At 38.7% G+C, this 26071-nt stretch overlaps 1 long non-coding RNA gene across 1 annotated transcript; it reads right to left on the reverse strand.

Annotated features, from left to right (window-relative positions):
• Positions 1-6968: 6968 nt before the first annotated feature.
• On the reverse strand, positions 6969-18421 carry LOC129628911 (uncharacterized). The gene is made up of 2 exons (XR_008702981.1): positions 18309-18421; positions 6969-7090 (listed from the first exon to the last, which is right to left on the reverse strand). It is a non-coding gene; the product is annotated as an uncharacterized LOC129628911 (long non-coding RNA).
• Positions 18422-26071: the final 7650 nt, after the last annotated feature.

Consider the following 26071-nt stretch of genomic DNA (forward strand, 5'->3'; position numbering starts at 1 on the left):
CTGCTAATTAAAGAAAAACAGACATCTCAAGTTAATGAATTCAGTGCTTTTCTGTGTATAGGAAGATGCAAGAATCTGGGCTCATTAAAACTATTCCTTTGATATGCACCTTAGCTATCTAGGGCCAGTATTCCGCTTTTCTGCATCCTAAATCCCCTCAGGGCACACAGGGGCAACTGCAATGGCTCCTGACTTGATGGCCCTAACATTCTTTGCTGATTGATATGGCAGGTGACAGAGGAGCCTGGAGGGCTACAGTCCATGGGGTCGCAAAGTGTCAGACATGACCAAGCAACTAACGCACACACACACACACACACACACACACAGAGCAGGTGACAGTCTTCGACCACAATTGAAAGGATCTGTGAGATGCACTCTGAATCTCTTGAAAGAATCCTTAGTGTAGCTAAATACTCTAACTTTTGATCTTCAAGACATTTTTGCAAAATGTATATTAACGGCCTCAGCCTTTTCTCTAGAGCATGATTTCCCAACAGTGAATCCATTTATATCTTTTGCCATCTGGAAAGGCTGATTTTTCAAAATCATTAGGTCCTGTTTTGTTCTTCCCTCATGTTATTGCTCTCCTCTCCCATGTTTTATAAATGACAGGAATAAATCAGGTGGCACCTTCTACACTTTTTATGGAAATCTCCTTAGCTATAAAAGCTAAAGTTCATCACTTATAATTTTTTTTCTTTTCACATAGCTGATGGAGATAACTAAGTTTCTGTCATTATGTAACAAGGATTTTCCTTCCCCAGGTTCCAATACATGTTCCTCACTTTCTTTGGTGTCCCCACCATGGGCATCCAGAAAGTCCAGATTTCTACTAAAGTCTGTTCAAGGAAATTTGCACTTTCTCATGTATGCTTTTCAAAACACTTCCAGTCACTGCCTATTCTCTAATTTCATTACTGCTCTCACATTCTTAAATATTTCTGGATTCCAGTTCCAGGTAGTAAAATGTGAGCTAGTTATCTATTGCTGCATAACAAATTCATACAAACTTGAGTTCAAAGTATCTACAAGTCTCACAACCATTGTCTTAGTTCCAGCTCTTATTTCATGCCTGGATTATTGCAATAACTTCCTCCTGGCTTCTTGCTGTGGTCTGGCTTTCTCCCATTCAATCTACCTTCTTCATTCCAATGAGACAGATATGATCTTACTGCTCTTCCACTCAAATAACCTCTGGAACCCCCGTATTCTACTGTCTTTTTCATAACATAAAAGATTTCTCAGACTTCCCTGGTGGTCTGGTGGTTAAGATGTCACACTTCCAACGCAGGGAGCACTAGTTCAATCCTTCGTTGAAGAACTAAAATCCAACATGCCATGTGGCATGGCCAAAAAATTAAAATAAAAAGATTTCTCAAAATATGGTCCCAGCCTACATTTTCAAGTTCATCCATTTTTCCAATACAATTACTACTTTCCATTCTCCAACATACTGTTCGTGCCCCTATGTCTTTATTTGTGTTATCTCCTCTGCCTGACTGTTCATCCATCTGTCCTCTCCCCAAATCTGCTAAGCAAAGTTTTCTCTTTCTGTGGTGCTTTCAGTGACATCTTCACCGCTTCCCTCAGCTAGGCAGGATTATCCTTCTCTTTGTACAGCCTCATATCTCAAGGTATGATTCATGCACCAGCAGCACTGGTATCCCCAGGTGTCTCATGTGTACATTATATTAAAATATAGGTTCTAATTCAGTAGGTTGAGGCTAGGGCAAGAGATTCTGCAATTCTTACAAACTCCACAATGACACTAATGCTGTTCAATTGAAGGCCACACTTCAAACAGCAAGGTTGACAACACTTTGATTATAGCTCTGAATACATGATAATATTTTGTGGCCTTTTAATGAACTGGAACCTGGTGGTCCAGAGTCTATGATAAGAAAGTGAAAGAGAGAAAGAAGCTAGTATTCCCTGGTTTATGCAGAGAACCAATAAAACCCTAGAACAGGGCTTGCACTGCTCACAAAGGCGCAGGGCATCCTCTCGATGAGGTCTTGAAAGCCCGGGCAGGAGAGTGAGCTCGGTGGGTTTCCACGCTCCAGAGAATTAGCCGGAGGGAGAGAGAGAGAGAGAGAGAGAGAAAGAGAGAGAGAGAGAAACATGGGGACCCAAGTCTCTGGTGGAGCAAGGGTGCTTTAATGATCTTTCTGTGAGTATATATAGGCTGTTGTACAAGGAATTTCTTTCAACAATGATAAAGATCAGAAAACCAGATGTACAGCAACTGTTATCAAGGAAACAAGGAATTAACAATGGTCATAATGTCAGAAGACAATTCACATCTTAAGAAAGAGGGTCGTGACTAAGCAGTTTTGTTGTAAGGAGAATGTTTACTGAAGGAAATCCACACATACATTTTATATCATGACCTCAGTCCTGGGAGCAGCGTGCCGCTCCACTCATTACCAGGAACTGATAAGGAACAGAGGATTTATGAGTGACAAAAAACAGCACACAGGAATCCTCCTGTTAAATGTTTCCTGACAATATTATACTTGGTTAACATTTCTGTCACCTCTCTTAAAATCTAAGGATCTTAAAAATAGGGATTATTTATCTATTTTTTTCCTTTGCAGTCTCCAGAGTACCTCATATAGATAGCACTCAGTACTTGGAGGATGATAGTAACTTAATACCTATGTTTTACATAAAAGAATGAAAAACAGATCCCTTACACAAGCTGTTTAAATTAAGTGTACCTGTTTGAGACTGCACAGTGAGGAGAACTTAGGGGATTGTGCTTTGAACTTGGAAGGAGAGAAGGTAAGGGATTAAAAAGGATCAGGGACAAGAAAAGCAGTCTAAGGCCAATACCTTTCACTAAGTTTCAGTTAAGAGCCAAGATCATGAAGCATTGTAGAGGGAGAAACAAGGAGGTAGGTATATGTTCCCAGAGAAGGAACATGAGATTCCGTAATCCCCCAAGTCACCTACAGAGCCAGAATGAGAAGCCTCTTTTGGGGGAGATGATGCATGCTTGCCAGAGCAAACTCCTGAGGATCTCTTCAGTTCGAATCTGGACATTGCATCCCTCTACCTGAGTCAGCTGGCACCTTCATCTTGAACTCCCCAGAAACTAGAATTTTGAGAAAATAAACTCCTGTCATATAAGCCACCCAACCTGAGTATTTTGTTATGGTATCCCAAGCTGACTGATAAAGCTTCTAACATCATTTGTTAATTTATTAAACAATGTTGGACAAGTTTGTTTTGAAACAAAAAATTCCTGTATATGCATTATTTGTGGGTCTGATTTTTCAGTTTCTTACTTCTGATCACTCTTACCTATGATGAATACTTCCATGGGTATTTTTGTGATTTTTCAACTTTTAGTTTGTGTTCATTGGTACTTAATCAATGGATTTTTATTGGTCTGGGCTTAAATCTCTAAGACATAATTTACATGGGTTTCTATTTGATGTCTGAGACCATGACCAGTTCATGATAATTTTATACTGAATTTCCTTTTTTAATTAAGGGAAATTTTTCTCCTTTTATTCAGCTTGGCAACTCTTTTCTAACTTGCTGAGGTCCCTCATATCTTGGATGGTTGTTTTATTGTTGATATATATATACATTAAATGACTAACATTAAATAGTGTTAGAAACTAATGTTTTATCCCCCAGTAAGTATATAGATCAGGGCTTCCCTGGTGGCTCAGCAGTAAAGAATCTTCCTGCCAAGCAGGAAACATGGGTTCAGTCCCTGGGTGAGGAAGATCATCTGGAGAAGGAAACGCTGCTCCAGTATTGTCGTCTGGGAAATTCCATGGACAGAAGAGCTTGGAGGGTTACTGTTCATGGAGTCACAAAAGAGTCAGACACGACTTAGTGACTAAACAACAACAACAAGTATATAGGTCACTATTTGATTTACTTGGAAGGGGAAGGCATCTCTAAGTACCACACTGACTGTACACTATCGGGTTTAAAGAAGGGGCAGGCATGGACCCACAGGTAGATTTTAGATTTTCCAACAAGGTGCTCCAATGGGCCTCATAACATTGGAACTGAAATTGAAATTGTGAAAGTCTGAAGTTTCAGATCATTTGTCTTTCATCTTTTTTTTTGGAGCCACAGAAATCTTCCCAGTCTAGATCCTTTTCATGATTCACAAAGGGGAATAGATTCTCAAGTATAGTCTCTGTATGTGATTTACAAAACATGATACACATCCAAATTCTCTCTAGATTAAACTTACTCAATTTAGTCTAATGGCCCTTATATTGAAGTTATATCTATTCACAGCAGATACTACCTGTGAGCTCGATGTACAGTTCTGGTTAATTTTCATCACTAAAGACTTGGAATTGGTGAGGAAGGCCTTTGAATTTTGCTCTATCCTAAAATGACTGTCCCTCATATTAGAAAATTATAAGGATACATAAACTATTTCTCTTATAAGAAAACTGCAAAGGAGTGAGCTGATCATGAGTGATGATCCAAAATGGCTCCACACTGGTCAGTCTACACCCTGTGATCTCTTTTCCCTATTCTATCACTGTTTATTGTGTCAAGGGTACCTGCATGAAAAACAAACTTTCTTGCTTAAACTCACTCATAAGTATTATGATACTTGGGGCTACTAAGTTATAGCTACTCTAGAACACCAAATTAGAAGAAGGATTAGAAGAAGGTGGGTTTGACTGAAACATGTTTACAGTTTCTGCCCAAAGGCACTCCCTTTCCCTAAACTGAAGAATAAACTAGTAGGTATCCTACAGTGTTAGATTATGACCCACTTTTGGGACAGTGCTGAGTCAGGCAGCTTGTGTTCTAGCTTCACTAAGCACTCCTAGTTGCCAGATCACCCTACCAGAGTACCAAGTCTTTCTGTACCCTGTTTCCTGCCTCTGTCTCCATTCCTCTTAAACTCTCTCTGCAGCATGGTCAAAGTATCCTGGTGCTGGAATGGAACATAAAACTGGTGTCATGTTTCTTTGAAGTAACTTACCAATACAATGCAACTTCAACAGGGATTTTTACTATAATAAACAGAGAGGTGCTAATGTTCTTGACCACCTTGAAAATAAGTGGCCAAGAGGTTTAAAAAGAATTCTGGGGTATAAATCACCTCTAACAATATTAGAACATATTTTTAAAACAATAGCTGTTCTGCTATATAGCACAGGAACTATTTTTAATATCCTGTGATAAACTGTGAAGGAAAAGAATATGAAAGAGAAAAAATATATATATATATACACACATACATATCTGAATCACTTTTCTGTACAGTAGAAAATAACACAACATTGTAACCAACTATATGTCAATAAAATACATTTTAAAAAATTAAAAAATAATGATTGTTGAAATAATGTGATTCTGATATGGATGGAAATGTGTATCTCAGAAACTGAATGAAAAGGCAAGAAGTAGATCCAATTATTTAGGCAGATGGTTAGATAGATATGATAGATAAATAGATAGATGATTGATATAGTTAATCAGTTAGTAAGGGGTGGCTTTGGGACACGGTTGACTCATTTATTAAATGTAATAGGCATAGTTTAGTGGTCTACAAAGATAAGTTTAACATTGAAAATAATAAAAAATGAAAATCAATAATATTAATAATCATATAAAAATGAATCCAGCCTAAGTTATATTCATCTTTACAACAAAGCAGTTACACAATATACTTTTTAATATTTTTTCTCTGAACGAAAGAGACCACAAAGGCAAAGACGCTCAGAGCCCCCAAAAATCAGAAAGTAGTCTTGACCTGGAGAGCTTTAGCCTTTGTCTGTTTATTATCTCTTTTGTAGTCAGTACCAGTGAAAACAATGTGTCTGCTGTAGAAATGCAAATCCAAGACAAGGAATCCACCCTCCCTTTTAATGAGTATGCTGTGTGTGTGTGTGCTCAGTCGCTCAGTCATGTTTGACTCTTTGTGACCCTAAGGACTGCAGCCCACCAGGCTCCTCTGTCCATGGTACTCTCCAGGCAAGAATATTACAGTGGTTTACCATTTCCTCCTCTAGGGGATCTTCTCTACTGCTGCTAAGTCGTTTCAGTCATGTCCGACTCTGTGCAACCCCAGAGATGGCAGCCCATTAGGCTCCTCTGTCCCTGGGATTCTCCAGGCAAGAACACTGGAGTGGGTTGCCATTTCCTTCTCCAATGCATGAAAGTGAAAAGTGAAAGTGAAGTCGCTCATTCAAGCCCGACTCTTAATGGCCCCATGGACTGCAGACTACCAGGCTTCTCCATCCATGGGGTTTTCCAGGCAAGAGTACTGGAGTGGGTTGCCATGGGGATCTTCTCTAACCAGGGATCAAACCCAAGTCTCCTGCATCTCCTGCATTGGCAGGCAGATTCTTTACTATTGAGCCACCTGGGAAGACTCACTTTTAATGAGATTTCTCCTTAAATCTCTCTGTTATAGAATCTATGTTGTCACTGTGTTACCAGTTTGGGGAAACATCAAGTTATAACCAAATTTTATATTTAAATATTGCAAATTTATTAAATAATTTAATGTCATAAATTGCACAAAATAGAATTGAGAACCTTTATGTCATTTAGATAATAGCGACTGATCTTTGAAAGAATTCGTAAAGGAAAAGATCAATATATAACTTCAGTACAAGAACAAACTAATCAGTGAAATGAAAACAAAAGGAAAAATATTTGTCTTAAATGTTAGAAAAATGAATTATTATGTATAATATATAAAAGTTTATTCTAATATATAAGTGCCCCCCTAATAGAAAATGACATAAACAACAAAATGTAGATAGTAGACAAACAGGGGGAAATATTCAGGCTATAGCAAACTTCAAATTAAACAATGAAGTATGTTTTTATATCAATTAACTTGGCAAAGAAGATATAATAATAGCACCATTGTTTACAGTGAAACTGATAAGTACCTTTGTCCAGCAAATATAAAGCAGGAACACAGTGTATGTACTGAGAATCATAAAAGTGTTCATACCTTTGACCTTGTGATATGATTCACTGTAATTTAAACTGAGGAGATAATTCAAAAGGAGGGCAAATCCGTATGTATGAGGCTCTTCATTGTAGCCTTCTCCAAAACAGCAGAAAATGAAAATACCTAAATGTTCAACAATAGGAACAGTGAAAACAGTGAAGTAAATTGTAGTACATTAACTAGACAGAGTATTTTGCAGCTCTCACAATAATAATTATGGTGAATATGAGAGACAGCAAGAACACTGTTGTTCGAAATGCTGTTTCATAAAATAAAATATTCAATTATATAGATGTTTTGATGCTTTGCAAAATATATCATAATGTAGGTCATGACCATAAAGGAGAGAAAAATAGATTATGTTTGCTCCTGCTCCTTCTCTTCAAAACATAAAGTTGGTAAAGTTTCTTTTTAAAAAAAGAACTTTACCAAGTCTACATCAAGGGCATCAACATACCCCTTTACCCGCTTGGTTCCCTCTCTTTTTCATAGCTCTTTCTTACTAATTTACTGAGTGGATTCATGCGTCTTCAAGATACCATATGTCATTTAGAAAGAAAGGCAATATTCATTAATTATGCAGCCTTTATTTTGTGTAGAGTACTCAGATACAATAGTAAGACCTCTCCTCTCTGTTCACTGAACTCACAGTTTGCATATAGAATGGATAAGGAGATATTTATAATACAGTACAGAAGTTCCCAAAGTGATAGGGAAAAATGAAGCATGATGAGAACCAGAATTCTTAGGAGTCACATATTTGATCTCTTCAAAAGGGATTTTACTTTAAAGGGGGCTCAGGGAATTTGCTTCTTTACTTATTCCACTTTCTTCCACATTACATATTTCCCTCTTTATGGCTCCTGTCTCAGAGACACAAAAATTCTCAAGTCTCTTTTCCATGGCAAAAATTAAGTTTTGACTCCATAATCCCCTCTTATCACATGTTCTGTAACTCTCCTTCCTTTTTACTCATCATTCCATAATTCCTGTTTCTAATTCCGAACTGACTAGTCACTGCTTAGCCCACTATTCAAGTTGGTTGTGACCATTAAAACCACAAGAAAAGAAAGAGTGCACAGGAAGACGTAGGGCTGTTCAAGCCACTTGGAAGAGAGAGAAATTGCAAAGGGAATACATACCATGGACAGAGGAGCCTGGTGGGGCTATAGTCCAGAGAGTGGCAAAGTTGAACACAACTGAGCGACTGAGCACACACACACAGCACACTCATTAAAAGGGAGGGTGGATTCCTTGTCTCAGAGTTGCATTTCTACAGCAGGCACATTGTTTTCACTGATGCTGCATGCTGTGAGCTAACATTATGATGGTGATGACCATGAAAAAAATTATAAACAGAGAAAGGCTAAAGCTCTTAAGGTCAAGACTGCTTTTTGATTTGGGGGGGCTCTGAGCATTTTTGCCTTTGTGGTCTCCTTCTTTCATAGAAAAAATATTAAAAACTATATTGTGTAACTGCTTTGTTGTTAAAAAAAAAAAGACAACAGATAAATTTGTTCATTAATTATGGAGGCTTTATTTTGTATTTAGCACTGGCATACAACCATAATTAGATCTCTCCCCTCTGCCAGTGAGCTCACAGTTGACACACAGGTGGAAAGGAGATATTTGTAGTACACCACAGAAGGCACAAAGTGGTCAGAAAAAAAAAAAAAAACTAAGTAGAAACCAGAATCCTAAGGAGTTGATATTTTCTCTCTTTAAAGGACTTTTACATTTAAGAGGGGCTTAGGGAATTTATTTTAGTTATCCCACTTTCCTCCACATCTTAGATTTCCATTTTTGTCTCCTCCCTGAGAGACATACATGTGTTCAATCTCTCCTCCATGGCAAAAATTTGTTTTGACTGCACACCCCCTTCTTATCATCTGTTCTATAACTCTCCTTCCATTTTACTCACAACTCCATACTTCTTGTTTCTAATTCCATACTGACCAGTCACTGCTTTACCCATGGCCATTTGAGTTATTTGTGACAAAACCACAAGAAAAGATAGATTACAAAGGAAAATATATGGCTCATGCAATCAGGTGGAAGAGACAGAAATTGCACATGAGATGATGGACTCAGTGTGTCCCAGACCAGAGAGCAAGCCAGTGTGTCTAGAGCATGGTGAACACGGTGGGGAATGGCAGGAGTTGAACTTAAAAACATAGGCAGGGATCCCACCATGTGGGGTCTGTAGATCTCAATAGAATTTATAGTTTATCTATGTGCAGTGGAAAGCCATGGGATGGGGGTCAGGGGAGTGGGGCTTCAGTAGGAAAGGAACACAATGTAATTGATGTTTTGAAAAGACCACCCTGGTTGCAGTGTGGAGAATGGGTTGATAGGTCCAAGGATAGAAGCAGGCTATTGCTGTAATCCATAGGAAAGATATTGATGGTTTAAGATAATAATAGAGATGGCTAGAAATAAAAGGATATGGGATATATTTTAGAAGTAAAGCAATTTGTTGATGACTTGCAAAGCTTAGGACTAAGAAAAGAGAGTAATCAAAAAAGATGGAATCAAATTCCTAGATGTTTGGCTTGAGCATCTATCTGAATGAATATTTGTGCAATTTATTGAAATGTGCAGTACTGAGTTGAAATAGGTATGATGTGAGGTCTTCTGAGGTTCTCCTAAAAATTGAAACTCACAAGACTACCATCAGTCACACCTGGCACAGGTCTTTTTAAGCATGTGCTGTGCTTAATCGCTCAGTCATGTCCAACTCTCTGCAACCCACCAGACTTCTCTGTCCATGGGGATTCTCCAGGCAAGAATAGTAGAATGGGTTGCCATGCCCTCCCCCAGGGGATCTTCCCAACCTAGGGACTGAACCCAGGTATCCCACATGGCAGGCGGATTCTTTACCCTCTGAGCCACCAGGGAAGCCCTTTGAGAAACATTCAGGATAGAATTCCTAGTTGCTCAGCAGTGCACGTCACAAAGTTCCTCTCCTCTTATGGTCCTCAAAAAGTCCAACAGCAGCCCATTCAATTGCCCAAAAACTACCTTCTTGCCAGGTAACAGCCCAGATGCAAGAATTCCAGATCTATATCAGTCAGGTGCAGGGGCTTACTTAGCTCAATAGCCTCTTTGCCTAAAGGAGCCAGTATCTCTGTAACCACTCTAAGGACATAGCTTCTAGTTTCCCTGGAAGGCTCATGGCAATTACAAGAATCACTACACATGGGGGAAGCCTTAGAGCATGCATTCCCATCAGGTATTTACAATTCATTTATACTTCCTCCCACTCCAGGTTTAGGTTACCAAACAAGGGTCATTTTTACTATGAGATGTTGCTTAGCAACATAGTTGATGTTTTTATCCTTTGCAAGTCATTAGAACAGAGCTACACTTTGAACGTCAGGTTCTTATGCAGAACGAAAACGAGTTTTGCTAGCTATTTACCCACAGAATTAAAAATCAAAATTTCTCTTTTTGTCGTGTGGAGTAATAAGTGGAGGTGTGAAATGAGCAATTTAACTTAATATACAAGTCTGCAGCTCAACTGGGTAACTACATTACCATAATATCAGCATATTTAAAGCCCTGGCAGCAAAGAGGCTCATGGAGAGAAAGAGAGGAAGGGGAGGGGGCAAGTGGGGTATGGGGCTTGGGTAGAGCCCTAGGACTCTTTACAGTTTAGAGGTGTAGAAAAGAAAGAGAAACCAGGATAGGAAATTAAGAAAAACTGGCAAGTGAGGTGGGAGGAAAATGTGATAAAAATGGAGTCATTAGAAGACAAGGAGCTCAAATAAAAGGAGAAAGATCAGCTAGGTCAAAAAATGCTAGATATACCAAGTAAGAAGAGACCAGAAATTTAACCCCCAGATTTGGCAACAAGGAGACCATGAGTGACCTTTTTAAGTGCTATTTCCCTGGCCTGATAGAGTGGATTGAGAATGAAAAGGGAGGAAGTGGGAAAAGCAACTGAAGGCAAGTTTTCTATGAAGTAGAAGGAGTAAAGTGAGAAGTCAAGGAGGGTTTACCAATGTGGGTAGCAGGCACGGTTGTGTGCTGACTGGCATGATTCCATGTAAAGGGGAAAATAAGGCAAGAATGAAAAATAAGGGTAGGAGAGGATAGATCCAGACTCTAGAGTGATTGGCTTTGGGAAGCAGTTGGTGCATATCCTGTCACACAGCAGAAATCCTGAAAGCAGCTCATGTATTTCAGAGTATCCACCCAGTTCCTGAGTCAGAATCCTGGTGACATTTATATTTTTAAATTATTTAACCCACAGCCAATAAGTACTATGGAATTCCAAAACAAGGCAAAGTTTTATGAGGTCAGGAACCATGCTTTATTTTACTCTGTACTTGCAGCACTAGGATGGTGCTGGCATGACCAGAAACACAAAGGAACAAGGCAAAGGAACAAGGCTCTAATGGTAAGTAGCACCAGTGAAGGGTAAGAGACACTAGGGGACAGGCCACATGCCTTCCCTCTGTCACCTGAGGAAAACATGTCCTCTGGTTGCTCCTGCTACCCAGAAAATACTCCCCCCCCCAACCTTCTTCCATATTGAGATAATGTTCAGGGCCTGGCCTCAAAACAAACTTTTTACCCCATTCAGGAAAAATAATGGAAGTCTTCTCTGATAAAGAAGGATGGCCTTCTCCAACCTTGATCAATAAGTTTAGAAACTTTGTTCCTCAAGCCTCACAACCCTCGAGCTGGGTCAGTGTAGACATTCCCCCTATGACCGAGGAGAGGGTCACATCAACAAAGTCTGATTTCTGTGTTGGTACAGCCCCAAGCCAGCAAGACATAAACTCATTTATAGCTTTAATATTGAAGGTAAAAATTTAATAAGCTCCTACGGTGGTCTGCTCTGGTGGCTCAGATGGTAAAGAATCCACCTGCAATGCAGGAGACCCCAGCTCAACCCCTGGGTTGGGAAGATCCTCTGGAGAAGGGAATGGCAACCTACTCCAGTATTCTCACCTGGAGAATTCCATGGACAGAGGAACCTGACAGTCTACAGTCCACGGGGTCACAAAGAGTCAGACACGACTGAGCAACTAACACTAATACTATGGAGGGAAAAGGCGTTGTAATTTCTAAATATCTCTGTGGAAGTAAGTTTTCATTTGAAATTATTGGGTTGGGTTGGATTGGCCCAAAAGTTTGTTTGAGTTTTCCATACCATCTTACAGAAAAACCCAAACAAACAATCTAACTTTTTGGCCCATGCAATAGTTCAACTCAAATAGACATTAGGAAAAGAAGGAGGAAGCCTTGTACTAGAAAAGATAGCCCAAAGTTCAGTGACCCAGGAGACTGATGCTATTTGGGGTTCCTGCAGGCCAGGTTCTTTGTGAGGACTAATGAGAGAAGCCCTATGAAGGGGCTCTACAAATTATAAAGAGCTATGCAAATCAAAAGGAACACTTTGGTTAATAGCTAAGTACAGATAGTTAATGGACAGAGAGAGAGAACAAGAGACTGACATCCAGGAAAGATGAGTTATATCTGTGTCACAGCAAGAAAAACACCAAATGGAAGCCATACTCAAGAATTGGAAGTGCCTTGGAGGAGGAAACGGCAACCCACTCCAGTATTCTTGCTTGGAAAATCCCATGGACAGAAGAGCCTGGCGCGCTACAGTCCATGGGGTTACAAGGAGTTGGACACAACTTAGCAACTAAACAACAACAAAAAATGCATATCTATATTCATTTATACAAGGGTATAAAAGTCCAGGACATATTACTGAGAAAAAGAAGTTGTTAAATATCTCCATGTGTATGTGAATCCATTTATTTAAAATTATGTGTGTGTATGTATGTGTAAAAAGAGAATGAAAAAATGTTTGCTAAGGTAGTAATTATTCTCTCTAGCTGATGGAATTTCAGATGATTTTTACTTTTTCCTTTGTACTTTTCTGGATTTTTTTTTCAAATTTACAGTGTATCTGCTATAGTAAAAATCATTCATGTTAATAAAAATAAGAACAAAGATAACTATAAATATTATAGAGCAAAAAAAAAAAAAAAGAGAGAGAATGTGAGGTAGGTGAAGGAAGGAACAGGACTACGTGGGGAGCCAGAAGCAGGGCACAGACTAGGCAGGGAGCAGAGAGAGATATCTTCTGAGTATTTAGGCCACAATAACTCTTGAGCTGGTCTACTTTCAATGCCCCCTTTAACAAGTGAGAAGACAGAGGTCCAGGGAGCAAGAGTGACTTGCATAGGATCACACAGCCCACTAGTGGCAAAAGACAAGCCACAGAAGGACATTTTCCTAACACTAGCCTGTACTTGGGCAAGTGAACAGACACCCAAAGCCTGTCTCCTCAGCTATATTCAGCTAGATTCTTCTCTGTCTTGATGCTCCAGACTTGCCACCACTCCCCTGTCTGAAATCACAGGATTTCCAGTTCTAATAGTACCTGCTCCATAATAAAAGATGCTGCAATTTTTGGGAGAGAGAATACGCAGAAGAGAGAAGACACTAGTATTACCAAAACTCTAGACACAACATGGAGACCTTAGGCACTTGCAGCAAAGATGGCAGCCTCGCATGCAATCCCAGTTAAGTCTATAGGACAGCCCTCCATCCAACCTGTGAAGCCAAAATACTACCAATTCCCCTGTAGCCATTTCGGGAGGTATCCAGGGGTTCGAGAGCTCTTCCTAATGTTGTCTTGACATGAACTGCAAGTCAGTGATGCTCCTCTGCTGCCCATGCACTGTCTTGGGGAGGATGAGGTCCCAGAGTGTAGGGACCTCCACTACACTGGAGGTCTAGCCATCCTGGGCCAGACTGAGACACCCCTCTGCTGGGACAAGTGCTGCCCTGTAGGGTGGAATAAAATCTGTAGCCCAGGCTGGTGTGCAAAGGATGTACCATGAACCTCCATGAGCTCTGACTTCTGACTGTCATAGCCAGGGTCACTGGGCTCCTGTGCAAGCTTAACCTCATGGCTGCCTTGGGATCCAGTCCTGACCTAATTGCTAGTCTCAGCCTAGAAGTAGCTTGCTTTTTTTCTCACTAGTCCTATCTGGCCTGAGGAGTCCATGCCCATGATGGCTCTTGATCCCAAACCAGTCTGCCACCAACTGTATACTGACCAGGCCTCTGTGGCTGTTGATGATATTCTCCAGTGGACTGCTTTGCTCCTACCTCTAACAATCTCCAATTTATTTTTTCTCCTGTCTGATTCTTCTCCTTATAGACACAGGCAGATCAGAAGAGGGAAGTTGAGCTCAAGGCAATACCACTTGTTCCTATCCTGGTAAGTGAGCTCACACACAAACCCATTAGCATCTTCTCTGGGACTATCTTCAAGGTGTTCTGGGCATGGAAGTTAAGTAAGCAAAGCAATACATAACTTTACAGAGTAACTTCCAAGCCATGTTGCAAAGATTCTAGTCTTTTAACTCATCACACAGAGCATATCAGTTATCATTTACAGATAAGCCCTGCTTAGGGCAGGGCTCCAAACTGTAATAAATTCATTTCTAAAGTCTGCTCCAATATAGGAGGAAGGAAGGAAGGAAAGAAAGAAGACAGAAAGGGAAGAAGGAAGGTGGAGGGAGGGAAGAACTAATACAGGCTCTACAAGGGAATGACTTAGTCACTTGGGCTGAGTTGGATTTCCCTTTAGAATTATTAAGGCTGAACAGAAAGTGTGACTGACGGTGGAACATGTTTGTTTAAGAGTGCTTATTGGTTGATACTGTAGTTTTCAGGGGTCTGGTCATTATTTTAGGAGTTTGAGGAAGGTTCTTTCTGGAAAAGAAAACAAGAGAGCTGGGAAGTATTGCCTCATATGACTAAGACTATAAGAAGCCAAGACTCCATGCAATCATTAATCCAACAACATTACTGACAGTGAACGAGGGATGTATGAGCTCCGGTCGAGGTGACTACTAAAGACAAAGGCAAGAGTAGCAGAAGATTCATGGGCCATCAGCTCCCTAGAGGACAAATGAGACTCGATTTAACCCCATCTAGGGAGAGATGGAGCCTGACCAGGGATTTCACAACATTCTGAACAAATTTTATTGTAGGTTCTTGGGGAAGAGGGTACAGTATAGAAAGCATTGAAAATCTATATTTCACATACTTCTATCTCATCACCATCATTTAGACAATATCTTCTAAAGTTCCTCACCTAAAGACATATCTCTGCTGTTTCTTCTCTCCCCACTAAATGGATTGCACAGCATTTTTATGAATTCCAGTCCTCAAGTCAATAATAGGAAATAAGTAGATTAAGTGATGATATCTATTTTGCAGGTGAGGAAACAGACATGATTGAGACCACATGACTGGTAAGAGAAATAAGAGTGGTAAGTAAAAAAGTTAATTGGCTTAGGAACTCAAGGTTCTAGTTGTCTATTTGTCACTATTTCTATTTGTCACTAAATCAGACAGGTGACCTTTCCTTCTTTTCCTGATGCTTCACCTGAGAAGCTCTGCTCTGTAGGTATCCTTCTAGTTGCCCACTATGAAACGATAAAATCATTTTTTCCAGTGTAAGAGAGAATGTAAGATCAAGGTGCCTGATTCCACCTAGCACAAGTGCCTGCCTGGGAAACAGGACTCTGAGGAGTCATCCACCAAAGGACATTTTCCATGTCCCTAACTTTTCAAGAGGGATGCTACACAGCAGTTATCTTGTTTATTTATCCATTATTCACATGCTCATTCAAGAAATATTTATTTTCAACACAAACAAGGTGAATCCCACATTTCTAACGCAAGTTGTGTTCAACCCAGCGGCAGAGATGAATACGCGCACATGGCAGGACAGATACCATGGAAACTGCACTGACAAGATCCTCTCATCAGTATGCTCAAGTGCATGTTCACTGGGCCACTGGAGACCACATCGGTTGCAAGAAGGCAATTTCTGGGAAGAAAGAGAATTGAGCAGTGGCCATTCCCCTGGTTGATGTGCAAAGACATTGGACGGACTGGGGCTGTCCTGGTTGTGACCAGAAAGCAAGCAAGCAAAAAAAAAAAAAAAAAAAAAAAAAGCCATTAGCAAATGAGAATTGTGTGTGAGCACCTAGGAGTAGACAGGGCCCCAAGGATTTGGGCAACAGGAAGCAAACCGTTGCTTCTGGGAATTGTGTACTTCTGGAAACAGGAAAATTCCAAACTAGCAGTATATGCACAGTGGGGGAAATGAAGAAAAGTGGCGAATATAACTCAGAGCTGTTACAGCAGCATCTTAAGACTGAATTTCAGAGCAGAACTCTCTCTTGCACTTGGGAACAAGATGTCAATGGCTTCCCAGTGCCTGGAACTGTGCTACAACCAAGGCAGCCCCATTTCCCAAGAGGAAGGTGCATACAGCCTCCCTAGGAAACATGATTCATGCTTAACCTTCAGGTTGAGAAAAACAGCCATGGTGACTCACTTTTAAGTCAGGTTTCCTAATGAGAATGCATCAGAATCATGTTGTCACAGAAACAAGGTAAAAACCGCCAGCTAAAAGAGAAAGCCCACTTAGCAAGGCATCCAGAGCCTCTCACAATTAATTTCAATCTAGCTTTTAGCCTCATCTGCAGCCTCTGGCCAGTTTTTTCCCTAACGTCCATTCTGTTCAGGAGCTCTGTGATTTGGGTGAAAGTGATTCCCCCTCCCCCAGCTGTAAGGGTGGGTTTGATGATTCTAAATTATTACAATTTTTTTATTTAAATTTATTTATTTTAATTGGAGGCTAATTACTTTACAATATTGTATTGGTTTTGCCATATTACATATTACAAATTCTTACAGATCTTCCCATTAAGAGGTGGGGACTTGCTTTGACTAATATAATGTGACAGAAATTATGTCGCACAGGTCTCAAGTTTGGATATCAAGGGCCTTGAGCCTCTGTTCTCACACTCAGGAGGTGCTCTGTGCATGAGAACATACCCCAGCTGCCTGGATGGAGAGAACACACAGAAGAGAACCGAGGCAGCCCAGACAACCAGCAGACGTAGGACCGACACCTTCCAGGACTGTCTGACCCCGAGCTGACTTGCCAAGTGACCGTAAATGTATGAATGAGCCTGACCAACACCACATGGAAGAGAGTGCACCATCCCACCTGAGCCCTGCCCAAATCCTGACCCACAGACTCAAGAACTAATAAACTGTTGTGGTTTGGAGACACTAAATTTTGGAGAGAATGAATTCTCATGCTCTCTTACCCAATTCTGCCTGCATGACCATCCTGTCACTAAAATCTGTGGCCAGAGAACAGGGTCACACTAGTCTGAATCAGACTAGATGTACTGCTAGAAAGCCAAGATCTTATGTACTCCAAATCAGGCAATTTTCCCTGCTCCCCTCACCTCACTCCATGTAGATGGATGCTGCAGTCAAGCCTTGTGTGGAATTTTTTTTCAACTCTTTATTTTGAAATAATTTGGATTTTCAGATGAGATACAAAGGTAGATAGTATAGAGAACATATCCCAGTATGAGAACATACCCCTGTTGTCTGGGTGGAGAGAACACACAGAAGAGAACCAAGGCAGCCCAGGCAATCAGTAGACGTAGGACCAACACCTTCAAGGACTGTCTGGCCTTATACTCTTATTCAGCTTTTCTTGGTGTTAACATAACCATGGCCCATATATCAGAATCAAGAAATTAATATCAGAACAGTGAAATTAACTAAATTATAGAATTTATCCAGATTTCATTGGTTTTTCCACTAATATTCTTCTATTCCAGGATACCATGTTGCACTTAGCTGTCATGTCTCATTCTCTTTTGATTCTTTAACTGCTTCTCAATTTCCCTATTTCTTTCATCACCTTGACACATTTAAATACACTGGTCCCGATATTTCCTTCACTGCCCCCCAATTTAAGTTATCTGATATTTTCTCATGATTAGGTAGAGTTTACAGGTCTCATAGAACAATATCCCCAAAGAGAGATGTATTTCTCTTTGCATCATGTCAGGAGTCTTTAATGTCAACATATATTCCTGGTGATATTAATCTTGATCACTAGGTAAAGGGAGCATCTGTCAGGTTTCTCCTGTTGCTATAGTTACTATTTTTCCCTTTCCATATTTTGTCTGTTAGATGAGAGTCACTAAGTTCAGTCTGCATTTACAGCCACTCAACACTTCATTATTTTCTGGTACTACATAATATTCCAAACTCATCTTGTATTTCCTCCAAAAATTTCCTGCTTCCTTTTATTGGAGAATGTTATATAGAAACCAAGATCTATGATCAGCTTAAATTTAAAGATCACAGCTATTATCATAACTTTGTGATTTATTTCCTCATCTCTTTATTCCTGATCTTTCCATTGAATAAGATCCTACCTCGAATCTTTCCAACACATCTTCATTTATTCACTCACCCACTCACTCATTCATTATTCAGTATCAAGCTCCTACCATGTCAGGTACTCTTGTATTTGATACTGGGAACGCAGCTGTCATCTTGATAGTGTATGTACACATGGTCTAAAGCAATACCCTGCTGAGATGAAAAAGATAGATAGGAATTAGTTGGGCAAAGGGAAAAACGTGGAGGGTGAGGTTAAAAAAAACAAAACAAAACAGGAAAATGTGCTGTCCAGAGCAGGTGCCCAGAGGGACACTTTAAAAGTTGGGAGAGTTATTTTTTTAATTCTATTATTAATTGGATAATATCATTTTATATCTGAAAGTAGCTCAACTCTCTCAGTAGTTATACTCAGTTTGAAAGAGTGGGTAGGGAATATATAAAATCTCCAATTTCATGTAAAATAAACTAATGACCAAAAGAATAAAACAGCAAAACTAATGAGAAATGCTAATCAACTATGTGTCCTAGAGCAATTCTGTGTTAATTCAAATCAACTAATATAGACAGAGAAACCGCTACGTGTTGTTTACAATGCTGTGGGCTGAGAATAGAGAAGCAAACATAAAAGTCACGGCTCTGCTTTCAAGTGACCTCAGTCTGCTGTGATGAGCACCACAGAAGGGAAGTGTGCAGTGTTACAGAGCATACAGTGAGGGAGTTAACCAGTTTGGTGTTTTTAAAGCATTCTACAGAGTGTGGCACTAACACTGAGGCTTGAAGGAAGAGCAGGAACTGCTGAAGAGAAGAAACCAAGATCTGGGTGCTGGACGTGCTCCATCTTGTGATCAGCTTAAACCTCAAAGAACTCATGTATCATCATAGTTTTGTGATTAATTCCATAATGCCTTTATCTACTCTCAATCTTTCCACTGAACAGGATTCTATGCTTGCTTAAATATCCCTTCATTCATTAATTCATTCACTCATTCAATATTTATTGAGAAGAGAGGAAGGAAAAGCATTCTGGATTTGAGAGCAGCCTGTGGGAAGGCCAGGCTGGAAAAGGGCATGGTGTGTGTTTAAGCAGCTGAAATAAATGCATTTTACCAAGAGAGAAAAGAGTAGGAGAAAGAGAGGCAAGAAATGAGGCTGGAGATTTGGGGAAACACCAGTTCCCTTAGCTCCTTCAAAGTCAGTTGAGAGTTTGGGACATTATTCCAAGTGCAGTGGAGAGTCATGGAAGGCTGCTAAGCCAATGAGTGATCAGACCCAGTCACCTGCCTGCAGTGGGGAATATAGGTAAGAAGGGAATAAAGTATTAACCTCTGTAAGGCTTAGTAAGGTTTGTTTTTTTCTGCTTTACAGAATTGGAGTGAGAAATAAACAAGGGAACATATACAAATTTCTGGAATGGTATTTGTCACATGACAGGCAATCAGAAAATTTGAATACCTTCTCTAGTCCAGCAATGTTGTTTCTCATCTACTCTCGTTTTTCTCTTTTTATCCCTATGTTTTAGGGGGAGGATTAACCATTAAAGCTTTTTGCAGCAATTAAACTTGATTACTGAGCCAAACACAGTGAACAAATATGACTAGGACCTGAGTTCTTCCTTAAGACATAATCACAGTGAACCATAACATTCTGTGATATGATCTACACTGATGACATGAGCCAAAGCTCAGAGGGAAGAATGATATCTTTAACCTCTCTGTCCTTAACACCATGCAATATGTGTGGCACAGACGACTTCAACACAGATTTCTTGACCAAATGAATGCATTCTCTGGGAGCTTAGAAGATGAAGCAAGAGGTTTGGGTGCACTGAAAATTCAATCTCTTAGGATTTAATATAAGCTCATTGAGGACTATGGCTTTCTTTCTATTCTATTGATTAGTATTTGGAATATCATTAATATGCTTTATTTTTATTAAAGTTTTTCTGAATGATTAGTCACGTTTTCAAATCAAAACTTTCCTATCATGAAACGCTGTGTAATAACATGAAAATATCAAATCTATACTGCAATGTTGGCTTGATAACATTGAATTCCTAATTATCTTTGTTATTTTCATCTGAGTCACAGAAAATGAGACAAATTTCATTCTCTGTTGTTGACTTTCCTACCACCTACCTGCACGCTGGCCACCTAACCTAACCCCGAGCTGATGTGTGTTTAGATAATCAAATTATTTTTATTATAGTGTGAGCAATACATCAGTAACTTTTATGAGAATCGTGTAATGTCAGTAAAGTAAATGGCTGTGGGGTTAAAACTAACACTGCTCCCTCTAATTAATATATGTAGTTCTCCCAGTTTCTATGCTAATGTATTTTATTTTTGAAGCAAGCTGAAAAATGAGGTGAGTAATCATAATGGCTTTGAGAACACTTAGTATTATTGTAGGAAAGTTAAAAGCTAAAGCTGTTTCATTCCTGTGTTTACAGTTCTTCAGAGTCTTCTGGCAGAACTGACCTTGGTCAAATTGCTTACTTTTTCTTAAAGAATTTTAACTATTTCAGATGAAAGACATGACTGCCTACTCTTAATGCATTAAAGTCTGAGTCAGTGGCTCCATGAGTGACAGCTGTCATGCACTGGTATGATCACTGAGGGAGAACAAATGTGCTTCGAACACCTACACATGCCCCTTGGGAAAGAAACTGTTTTAAAGAGAAAACTTGAAAAGTAATTCTGATACTGTTAGGGAAACATTTTTGTTTTTATGAATTTGAAAGTACTTTTGTTATAAATCCCAAACTCAAACTAAAAGATTTAAAAGTATATGGATCTTTAAAAAAGATTTAAAAGAGAATGTGGAAAAGGAAACAGAAGTCCTTGTTTCCCAATTCAATTTCATAACCCCATATCCCAGAATTTGCCAGTTAACAGTTTCTTCTTTTTTAATTAATTTATTTTAATTGGAGAATAATTACAGTATGTAAAGAATAGACTTTTGGTCTCCGTGGGAGACGGTGAGGATGGGATTATTCGAGAAAATAGCATTGAAACATGTATATTAACATATGTAAAATAGATGAATAGTGCAGTTTCAATGCATGAAGCTGGGCACTCCAAGCCAGTGCTCTAGGACAACCCAGAGGGATTAGGTGGGGAGGGAGGTGGGAAGGGGGTTCAGGATGGGGGAACAGTTTCTTCTTAATTTCTCCTTCCAGAAATGTTTCTCCTCATAAAACTCTATATGTGAAGTATCTATTATGTATTTTAACACAAATAGGATCATCCTATACCCAATTTTGTAATTTTCATTTTCATTTTAAATTAAGTCAATACATTTAGATCTTCATCTTCCTTTTAGTGTCTGAATAGCATTACATATAGAGAAGGCAATGGCACCCCACTCCAGTACTCTTGCTTGGAAAATCCCATGGATGGAGGAGCCTGGTAGGCTGCAGTCCATGGGGTCGCTAAGAGTTGGGCATGACTGAGCGACTTCACTTTCACTTTTCACTTTCATGCATTGGAGAAGGAAATGGCAACCCACTCCAGTGTTCTTGCCTGGAGAATCCCAGGGACGGGGGAGCCTGGTGGGCTGCCATCTCTGGGGTCGCACAGAGTCAGACACGACTGAAGCAACTTAGCAGCAGCAGCAGCAGCAGCATTACATATACAGATGAGCCATAATTTACTTTACCTACTAATGAACATTTACATTGTTGCCTTTCTTTCTTCTTGCTATTAGAAATAGCACTGTGATGAACACCTTTCAATATATATATTTTTTTCAACGTAAGCAAATACATTCATTTTATAAATTCCAAGCAGGAATCCTAACACTGTTTTGAAAAACATTCTTCAGTTGAATCAGATGCCCAAATGTTCCATTCTAACAACTCACAGATTAAGAAAGGGTGATGTGATGTTGATATATTCTATTGAATTAGGCAATTTTCTATTAATCTATTGCTACATAACAAACTACTCCAAAACTTTATGGCTTAAAACAAAAACACTTATTTATTTAGTTCAGAAATCTGTGACTTGTTCAGGGCTGGGCTAGGAAGGCTTATGTCTGCTCCACACAGCATCAGGCGGGCATGGCTTGGCTAAGGGATGAGACCCAGTTAAGATGACTCACTCAATTGGTTGGAGCTGGTTTTCAGTCTGGAGGTCAGCTTGGCCTGAGGAATGGGAATACTCGTTTCCCCTCCATAAGGATGGAGCTAGGTGAAAGCTGTTGCTTTTTACAACCTGGTCTCAGAAGTCTCAGAGTGTCCCACCTGCTGTACTATATTCATTAAACTAGTCACAAAAGGTCTTCCAGGGCTTAAGATGACATTTGATGGAAATATGGTAAGGTTTTTTAAAAAGCAAGTGGATTGGGAAATATTATTACAGCCACAGTCAAAAACACCTTCTTCAACTCTAGATAAACAAATAGTTCAAAATATTATACGTTTACTTTTGGAACAAGGACATCTAAGTTTTACTGTTTTTCCTTTTCTTTTGATTAGGAAAAACTATTTTACCAGAACCATCAGATTGTTTCCCTTATAGATATGTAATATTTATGATAGTCCCAACTATGACTAAAAACTCTGGTAAATCAATTTTTCTTTAATTGATAAGAAGCTATTTTGCTTTTCCATTCCCCTCTACTTAGCATAGTACCTAGCCATAGTAGTAATCATTATTATATATTATCACTTGACTGATAAGGAAATCTATGTGTGAAAAGGTAAAGCACCTTTTCTAAAATCATAGAAGTGGTACAGCTAGGAATAAATCTAGATCATTGTACTAACCCAAGGTTCTTACTGCTAATTAAACTCTCTAAAGCATTGGGTCAAAAGTTTTGTTACATTAGGCTTATTGGTAGGAAAATCTTTAGTCATGGTTGTCATTCTGTCTAAAAGACTTGTTTGAACTAATAGAATAAAACAGGATACAAAGAGACAATGTGAGAAGAACTAAAATATTGTGTCGCTTATTCTCCATTCTTCTCCTAGTTCAATTTCATGGTTCTATAATGTAACACACACTGATTAAATGTCATATTAAGATAAGAAGTTAGTAGATAGAAGGAACCACATAAATCTTGCCAGTGAATAAAAGAAACCACAGAAAGCTTCTTGTAGGAAGCTGATCTTGCCCAATGAAATGAAGGAAAGATCTTTTGTGAAGACCAAAACCAGTTCCCAAAACTGGTTGTGCATCAAAGTCACCTGAGCAGCTTAGTACTCAGTACTCAGACCTGATTGAAGGAGACTCAGATTCAATTGCAAGAAAGTAGGGCCTGGGAATATGATGTATCACATCAGATAAATCTGATGTAATAAGCCTTCAGACCTCTTTTGGAAAACAACCTTAGGGCACTCTTCATGGGTTTTCTGTTTTGTTTTTTTCTTTAACATTTTTTTTTAAATTTTGATGTCTTTCTCTCTTGTCATCAGGTTTTTCTCTGGCTTCCTTTTTTAACATATACAAGGTAATACCTGTTCTTTAATAGAAGCCAAGATTCTGATTCATTCTTTAGCAATTATCATATTAGGTTATTATAATATCTTTTATGCCAAATAAGATGAAAATCTATTTTTGATGTTTTTGTTGGAAATGAAAATGGATAAGCCTCCTAGAGTATATGACTTTTTTCTTCCTGGCTTCCTTTTTTCAGAATACAGTACTTACAAGGTGATGGCTATTCAACAGAAAACCAATATCTTACTCTTTTTTTTTTCTTGGTAATCATTATATTAACTTATTGTAGTGTCTTTAGTGCCGAATCAGATAAAACGCTATTTCTGTATTTTAATTAACATTTCCAGTTACCAGTGAGATGAAGCACCTTTTCATATGTTTATTTGACACTCAGGTTTTCTCCTCTATAGATGGCCTGTTTTTAACCTTGCACATTATGGGTAGTTTTCTTTTCCTTATTGATTACATATGACTTGGATATTACCAGAAATTCTTTGTCTTTTTAAGCACTGCAGATACATCTCCCAGAGAACATCAGTCCAAACTGGGAGGCACTTTGTAGACTATAGTTGCAGGTGAGTGCAAGGGGACCTCGTTAAATCAGAGAGTGCTGGGGTGACCTCAGTGCCAGGCTCAAGTCTCACTTGGAGGACAGAGCCCTCATACTGAGCATGAACTGGAAAGGAAAGGGGAAGAGACAGCCCACCTCACAAAGCACTGTATTTTTTTTTAACAATTCAAATAAATGACAGAAGAGGGAGCTCCGGAATCCTGAAGCTAGAAAACCTACACTAGTATAGGCAAACTCAACTCGCTAAAATATAAGCAATAAGGAAGAAAAGTAGTCAAACCTACTTATTGGAAAATTATGAACAGAATAACATTCTTTCAAGCAGTGAAAACATGCCAGAGCGACATGCCTACAAAATAAAGAAAAACTATATCTACTATTTGAAACAAATAAGCTTAAAGAAATTGAGAAGATAATAGAGGTTTAAAATAATAACTTAAATTAGAATCAAAATAACTCAGAAATAGTATTATTAGAGAAAAGAAAAGAAAAAGATTTGAAAATGGAACTTACAAAAACAAGGAATGTATTAGAAATTTTAAAATATATATCTTTAGAAATGAAGGTTAAACTAAAAATAATACATTGGTGAATAAATGGAAAGGAGGGAAATTTTTATTTAAAAAGGACTTAAGGGAATTCCCTGGCCATCCAGTGGTTAGGACTCTGCACTTTCACTGCTGAGGGTCAGGTTCAATTCCCTGGCTGGGGAACTAAGGTGCATGTCACAGCCAGGAAAAAAAAAAAAAAAAAAAAACAGATTTAAGAGCAAGTAACACAGAACATTAGCAAACTGTGTGTGTGTGTGTATGTGTGTGTGTGTGTGTGTAAATCTCCAAAGAAGAAAACCAAAGCAATTGAAAAGAACAAATACTACAAAAACAACCATTGAAGAAAATCTTCTGAAATAAAAGTTAACTCAAAATTACATACTCAAAAGATACAATGCATATTCTGGAAAATCAACCCAAAATGACTGATATCAAGGCACATTATAGTAGAATAATTAGCATTCAAAGAAAAAGAGAAATGCATTAAAAATAGATATTCAATAACAAAGAATTCTAAAGCCTCTTTCAGTTAGAAAATTTAAAATTATGCTATCACACCCTTGGATTAAAATACAAACACAAAAACAATCAGAAAAAATTTTTAAAGAACATTAGTGAAAACAACATTTCAGAATCAATGGGATATAGCCATTGCAGTTATCTGAGTCAAATTATAGCATGAAGTATCTATATCAATTCAAAGAAAAGTGTGAATTTAATAAATCATATTAGAAGTCATATCCAATTCAATTATACAAAATGAAGAAACTAGAGGATTAAGAATTTTAAAGAAAGACATAAACCTACCTCTGTTTGCAGATTACAAAATTAAGTATCTGGAAACCCAGAACAGCAAAAGGACTATGCTTTAATATAATCACAAATTAATGGCAAAGTCAGTGTAGAAAACAAATAATCTCTATAGTAGTTTAAACAAAATGTAGTTAAGAGACATAATGGATGAGAAAAATCCAAATAAAATAGGGAGGAAGAAGAGATACAGAAAAGAAAAAAAGAGAAAAATAAGAAAAAGAAATAACCACAGCCTAGTAAGTAACCAAAGAATTTCAAATAAATGGAAACTTTTCTTCCTTCTTGAGTTGAAAAACCTCACATTAAATCTATGGCAGTTTTCCCAACCTGTCTGACTTCAGACTATACTACAAAGCTATAGTCATCAAAACAGTATGGTCCTGGCACAAAGACAGAAATATAGATCAATGGAACAAAATAGAAAGCCCAGAGATAAATCCACACACCTATGGACACA

This window comes from Bubalus kerabau, chromosome 15 (assembly GCF_029407905.1).
Source record: "Bubalus kerabau isolate K-KA32 ecotype Philippines breed swamp buffalo chromosome 15, PCC_UOA_SB_1v2, whole genome shotgun sequence".
Classification (NCBI taxonomy): domain Eukaryota; kingdom Metazoa; phylum Chordata; class Mammalia; order Artiodactyla; family Bovidae; genus Bubalus; species Bubalus kerabau.